This window comes from Zingiber officinale, chromosome 3B (assembly GCF_018446385.1).
Source record: "Zingiber officinale cultivar Zhangliang chromosome 3B, Zo_v1.1, whole genome shotgun sequence".
Taxonomy (NCBI): Eukaryota; Viridiplantae; Streptophyta; class Magnoliopsida; order Zingiberales; family Zingiberaceae; genus Zingiber; species Zingiber officinale.
In genome coordinates this window covers 86,184,371-86,191,094 of record NC_055991.1, presented here as the reverse complement: position 1 = coordinate 86,191,094, position 6,724 = coordinate 86,184,371, and the positions used below count along the sequence as shown (strand labels likewise).

The following is a 6,724-nucleotide window of genomic DNA, read 5'->3' as shown; positions in this document are numbered from 1 at the left end:
CGAAAGGGGTGAAGAGATTGGCCTCAGAGGTAAGCTAGCTTCGCGATACATTGGACCTTTCCAGATCTCGGAAAGGATTGGAGCAGTAGCTTATCGGTTGGCACTATTGCCGTCCTTGGCAGGCGTTCACGTCGTATTCCACGTATTTACGCTGAGGAGATACGTACCCGATCTGATACATGTGTTGATAGATAATCTCAGTTCTCCTTTCATCCTGACGTCACTTATGAGGAGGTTCCGTTATGGATTCTAGACCGGAAAGAGCGTCAGTTGCGGAACAAGACTATCCGACTGGTTAAAGTCGGATGACAGCATCAGTCGGACGAGGAGGCTACTTGGGAGCTCGAGGATACGATCCGAGCTCGATATCCCCATCTTTTCATTTGAGGTATGTGATTTATTTACCGTTCAGCATTTATACTTTATATCTGTTGTTGATATTTGCTGATGGTAGATAATGAAATTTGGGGACCAAATTTTTATTAGTGGAGGAGAATGTAAAATACCGGAAAATAGGCGAATATTAATAAGGGATTTTTCCGGAATTTTTGGTAATTTTTCTGGAATTTTTCGGAGCTTGTATGGACGAGTTTTCGGGGATAAAACGAGGTTCCGGAAAAAAAAAAAGCCTATTTAGGTTACCCCATTTAAATGAGGAAAAGTTGAATTTCTAAATTCCTTTTCTTTATTTATTTTTGCCTTTTCTTTATTTTCTTTACTTCCTCTCCTCCTCGCCGAAAGCCCCTGCACGCCCGAGCCATTCCCGACGCCGAGCCCTAACCGGCGCTCACGGCGGTTTTCTCCATTTCCTCTTCTCGGTTTCCTCCTCTCCTCTTACATCTTCTCTTTTTCTGCCCTAGCGCCTCGCCGACGTCGCTCCTCCTCAGCCTAGCGCCGGCAGCCGGCTGCCTTTCCTCTGCCGATCCCTTGCCGCTGCCCTCTTTGGACCGAAGCAGCGTCGGCCACTGAGACTTCCTCTCTTCTCCTCTGGTCCGACGAGCCACCGCCGGACACCTTTGCTCTCGGCCCCATCGCGGTGATCAGTAGCCACTCGACGTCGACGCGCAGAGATTACACCGTGCCCTAGTCCTCCATCTCGCTGGCAACCGAGTACCACTGCCGGTGTTCTCCCGTGCCTGAGCTTCATCTCCTCTTCAGAGTAAGGTTGTTCGGATGAGGTAACAACAAGTGATTTCAGCAGTGATTCGGCAGTGTAAATTTGAGGTTTCCAGCAGCAATCAACCCTTGTTGGCAGTAACAAACCTTCAGTGGATCAGTGATACTTGCTGTGAATTTAGGTAAGGTGTAGGTGGTATGATTTTTGCTGAGGTTGGGTTTAATTTGATTAATGAAGGTGTTGGAATTGTGATTTAGGTTTATCGGTTTGGGAGATTGGCAATTTAATCTTGCTCCGACTGTTGATTTACAGTAGCAACGTTTCCAACCAGATTTGGACAAGTTGTAGAGGTAAGTTTGTATATGTACTAGATTTCATTCTAGTTGTGGACTTGTTAGGGTGCCCTAATTCTATTTAATCGTGATATGTGGCTTGAGTGGATTTGGGTTTTGCCTAATTTAGCCTTAAGGATTTTATTTAGCTATACATTTGAGTTAGCTAAATACATTATGTTTATATTGGTGACACAGGACCTTGACGCGAGACGGGTATCTCGGCGTCGGAATTTGACCGGATACGATCCTTTCTATTTTCGGAGGCGGGTACTTTTGACTTATGTCATTTGATATACATAGTAGTGAATTTAACAAGCTGCATTAATGATGTCCTTTATTTCTTTCGGTTAGTCACTACCCATTATCTGATACATGATTGATTGATTGCTTGATTTGCATCCCATGTATACTTTATTTGTTTATACATGCTTATAGGGGGTAGTGATATACCATGCTTCACCATGTTCAGGACCTAGTTTTTTTTATACCTTCTGTGTACCTTTGATTCGATATGATCCGTTGACCTAGGGTGCACTTTTCTATATATATGGATTAGGTCAGGATGTTTTTATGGTTATTGCCATGCACCATTTGCATGATTGCATGCTGTGCGATAGTCCGCTCCATTATTGTTGAGCACATTGCCAGTTACATGGATCTGCACACACCACCACTCATGGGTTAGTGGTCGATTCAGGCAGAGTGTGTTGCAGCAGAGACTCTGTTAGGCACCGTTGGTCCACTCATGGGTAGTGAGACACAACGTGTTATCCGGCAGGGATTCCTCCCCGTCACTGTGTACCGAGAGTTGAGAGCATTGCGCTCCCCCATTTATGATTTGGGGTAGGAGGATAGGTGTACTCCGACAGCATCCCGTCCACTCGGTCACTCATCAGGAGTAGTGACGACAGAGTGCACGGTTGTCACAGCCCTACCCACTCGGCTTCACTATTGTGTGAGATGATCGACTGGTGTCAGGGGTGACCAGGACGCATCATTGGCATCATATGCATGATGCATTTATTGCTTGTGCTTGTGTTTGCTGCATTTATATGCTGCATATTGTTTGGATACCTATGTTTGACATGCATACAGGATTTCCTTTTCCCTCGGACTGTTTGACCTTATACTCAGGACCTGGTTGGTACAGTATTCTCCTGTTTACTTCAGATGCATTTTTATCTTTATTATCAGGAGACTGTACGCATGATTAGTGCTAGGTGTTGTTTCCCTACTTTGTATATCAATTGTACCTGCTGAGTGTTGGACTCACCCCGCCTCCATTGTTGATATTTTCAGGTTGAGGCTGTCCGGAGCAGTTCCAGTCGCTGGCCCCCCCATTTGCACGTAGAGCCAGTTCTCTACTAGTTCGTTATTTGTTTTATTTTGGCCTTTTGCTATATCAGACTTTGTTTTAGTATTGTCTTTGGATTTTTCCTATGGATATTGTATGGAGTGATACCTTTTGATGGATTTTTGATATGATGTTGGATTTCATTCTACTACGTGCCTGCCTGGACGGTAGAAGAGGTGAGTTCGTTGGATTTGAGCTTTACGAGTATAGTGGAGTAGGGTGGATTTCGAGTCAGAGTCCTATTGTTATTGATTACTATTATTAACTGCGTGGTTGTGACAGCTAGAGGCTGAATTTCTTTATAAACTGCGTGATGTTTATTTTTATTTTTGTTATCATTCCAGCCGCTTGTGGCTGATGTATATGTGATATGTAGAAAGTTTCATATTGTCCGCCGTACATGGGAGATGCTGCCGAAATTTCTTCGGACAGAGACTCCTCTGGGGCGTGACATTTCTCCCTATCACCTCCCATCCAAAACATAAAACCAAAGTATAATCAATTCAACCAAATCTTTTTTCTACTCTTTGCCGCCGCCTTTTTCACGATTTACTCAATTTTAGATTATTTTTTTTATTGGAATTTGCTCAATTTTAGATTTTTTTTTTATTGGTGGATGCCCACGAGATCTTATTTTCAGTGGAGTATAAAACTTCTTGCTCTTAATTCTTGATTCCCCATGTATCCTGCTTCTATCTTGATCACCATCCAAACGGATCAATAATATTAATATCCATAAGTCTTTGTTTTGTTTCTTTCAATATTCCCATTAAAACGAATAATCACTCATGATTTTTTGACCCAAGCTGATGCACTTCCTGTAATAAGGGTTGAAGATTATCATTTCTTTGTCTTTCTTCTTCATGATAACAAAAATTATCATAAATATTGATGATTCCTTGATATCCATATTTTATATCTTTGTGTCATCGTTCCAAAATATAATTTTCTAGAACTCTAGTGACATTCCTTTTGACAAGAACAGAAATCAAATGTCTACACAAAATTCCTCGAAATTAAAAGAGACGACACAAACACTTCATCTCACAAACAAGTTGTTTTCGAATGAACATAATCATCAAAAAGACATTCATACTCTCACTTCTTTGACTTGTCGACATTCCTATCCAAAATTTATCTTTCACATATACACAGACATCCACTTATGACGACAACCCCATAAAGAACTCAACCAATCATTTTTCTCCAAATTAAAATCTTCAATCAATTCTTCTTCATAAGTCAAAGAATTATAAACAATATTCTTCAAGTTTTTCTTTATCAACCTGTAGTTGGCATGACTACCAAACTTGGTTGGATTTTTTTTCATAATATGTCAAAGACATAAGTGATGATGATAATCTGGAAATACCTCAAGAATTGCAATTTTCATGGCTTTGCACTAATCCGTAATAATACCTCGTGGAGCTCGTCCTCGCATACATGTCAACCATGATTTAAATAGCCAAATGAAGGTTTCAGAGTCTTCTCTAGATATCAAACCACAACCAAGTAACACAGATTCACTATAATGATTTACTCCAACAAACGGAGCAAATGACATATCATAACTATTGGTTAGATATGTAGTATCAAATGTAATGACATCAAAAAAATACTCATACAAAGCCCTACATCTTGCATCAACCCAAAATATATTTCTTATGCGACAATCTTCATCTACGTCAATCGTATAAAATAAATTTGAATTTCTACTTTGCATATTACAAAAGTAATTATTCAAAGTTTCTGCATCATCATACCCAAGTCTTAATCTACGTGCTTCAACTGTTGGAACCCAATATTGTTTTGATGTGATCAAACAAGTTAATTTAGGTCCTGTGATGTTTTAACCCTGTGTCTAAGTGTGCAGGAACTTAGGAGCACAGGAAGTCGAGCGGAAGATACAGCTAGCGAGAAGGACGACACGGGAGAGAGCCGACGGGCTCGGTGCGTCTGAGGGACGAGGCGCTGCGGAAGAGTACATCGGCGAACGAGAAAGAAGCGTGTGGAGTTTCCGAGGGACGAGAAGTCGGAGCGAAAGATTGCTCGGGGAGCAAGAGACGCAGCTAGCGAGAAGGTCGGCACAGGAGAGAGCCGAAGGGCTCGGTACGTCCGAGGGAAGAAGAGCTACGGATAAGTACGCTGACAGATGAGAAGGAAGCACGTGACGATTCCGAGGGACAAGAAACCGGGAAGGAAGGCTGCTCGAGGAGAAGGCCGGAAGTTGGGTCCGGGTGAGCCCTATTCCGGATGATTGAGATCACCCAAGCAAGCGGAGCCGGAGCGGAAAACCCGGAACTGAGGCGAACTGAATCGGAGCAAAGGGCTCGAATCGAAAAAGTCAACTCTATTGACTTTCTTAGTCCGGGCGCCCGGAACCATTCCGAGCGCCAGGACCAGTCCGGGGCGCCCGAACCTGGATATTATCCAGATTGTAGTGACTGCAATCTATGCGAGAAGGGATAAAGTTTTATCCCCTCTCAGGCGCCCCGACCAAGGCTATAAATATAGCCTTGGTCCAAGAAGCTCAACATGACAAGCAATTCTGATTACAACACTTGTATGCTTTCATTGTTAGTTTAGCTTCTTATTTTCTCTGTGCTTGAATGCTGTAAAAGGCTTCTTCGCCCGAAAGGAGATATCTACTGCGCTTCATTCTCCTTGGATTAAACAACCTCCCCGGTTGTAATCAAGTAAACTCTCTTGCCTCTACTCTTTTAGTTTATTTCTTTTAAATTAATGCAAGTGTTCTTTTGAAAGTCCGAGAAGGGTAGTTTGTTTTTATTTGTGCTGGCTATTCAACCCCCCTTCTAGCCGGTCAATGCGATCCAACAAGTGGATCAGAGTAAGGACGCCTCAGGAGGACTAACCGCCGACTGAAGCAACGAGATGACCGGAACGAACATCTACCCACCAATGTTCGAGGGGTAGTTTGTTTTTATTTGTGTAGGCTATTCAAACCCCCTTCTAGCCAATCAACGCGATCCAACAAGTGGTATCATAACAAGGACGCCTCAGGAGGACTAACCGCCGACTGAAGCAACGAGATGGTCGGAACGAACATCTACCCACCAATGTTCGAGGGGGAGTTCGCTTTTTGGAAGAAAGGAATACAAATTTATTTTAAAACTGATTTTAATATGTTATTAATAATGACGTATAGTTATGAAGCTCCAAAGGATACAAAAGGAGAAGAACTTGAGGAGCATCAATGGACTGACGAGCAGCGCGATGAATTCATGACAAACGGTAAGGCTGAATCCTGCCTTCTAAGTGTACTACCTACCCAGGATCTCGAAAGAGTTGGAAAATACAAAAGCGTAAAAGAACTTTGGAAAAAGTTCTTGAAGCTCTACGAAGAACCATTTGAAGCCGACTCCTCGATGGACACTGAGCCATCGTCAGAAGAATCCGAGATGGAGGAAATTACCGGGACAACCCTAACAGCCGAATTTCATCCCGAGGACATAGAAAACTCATCCCAGATAAGCATCAATGAAGGGGGAGAGTCTTTGGAAGAAAGCAGCTCAACAGGGGGAGCATCAAAAGTCGACAAAGTAAGTCAGGTATGGTCTCCACCTCTTGATCAATTGACTAATTCAATCAAAACATCGTCGAAAGATTTTTGCGAAGGAAAAGTTATATTGTCGAAATTTTTTTCCAAAGTAGAAGTTATATTATCAAAAGATTTTTTCGAGTAAGAAATTATATTGTCGAAAGATTTTTGCAAATTAGAAATCATATTTTTGAATTTTTTTTGCAAATTAAAACCTAAAAAGCTATTAACAAAGAATAGGTTAAAAGAAACCCAAGTAACAATTTGGCGATTAACGAATTTCGACAAATTAAAAATTGACATGTTAGAGGATACAGAGTTTTCAATTTTTTGTATATTAAAAATTCTTTGCTTTAAAT

General features: G+C 41.8%; 1 long non-coding RNA gene across 1 annotated transcript; it reads left to right on the top strand.

Annotated features, from left to right (window-relative positions):
- The first annotated feature begins 1,065 nt into the window (after positions 1-1,065).
- LOC121968417 lies at positions 1,066-1,706 on the top strand. Its single transcript, XR_006108134.1, has 3 exons — positions 1,066-1,298; positions 1,375-1,467; positions 1,648-1,706. It is a non-coding gene; the product is annotated as an uncharacterized LOC121968417 (long non-coding RNA).
- Positions 1,707-6,724: the final 5,018 nt, after the last annotated feature.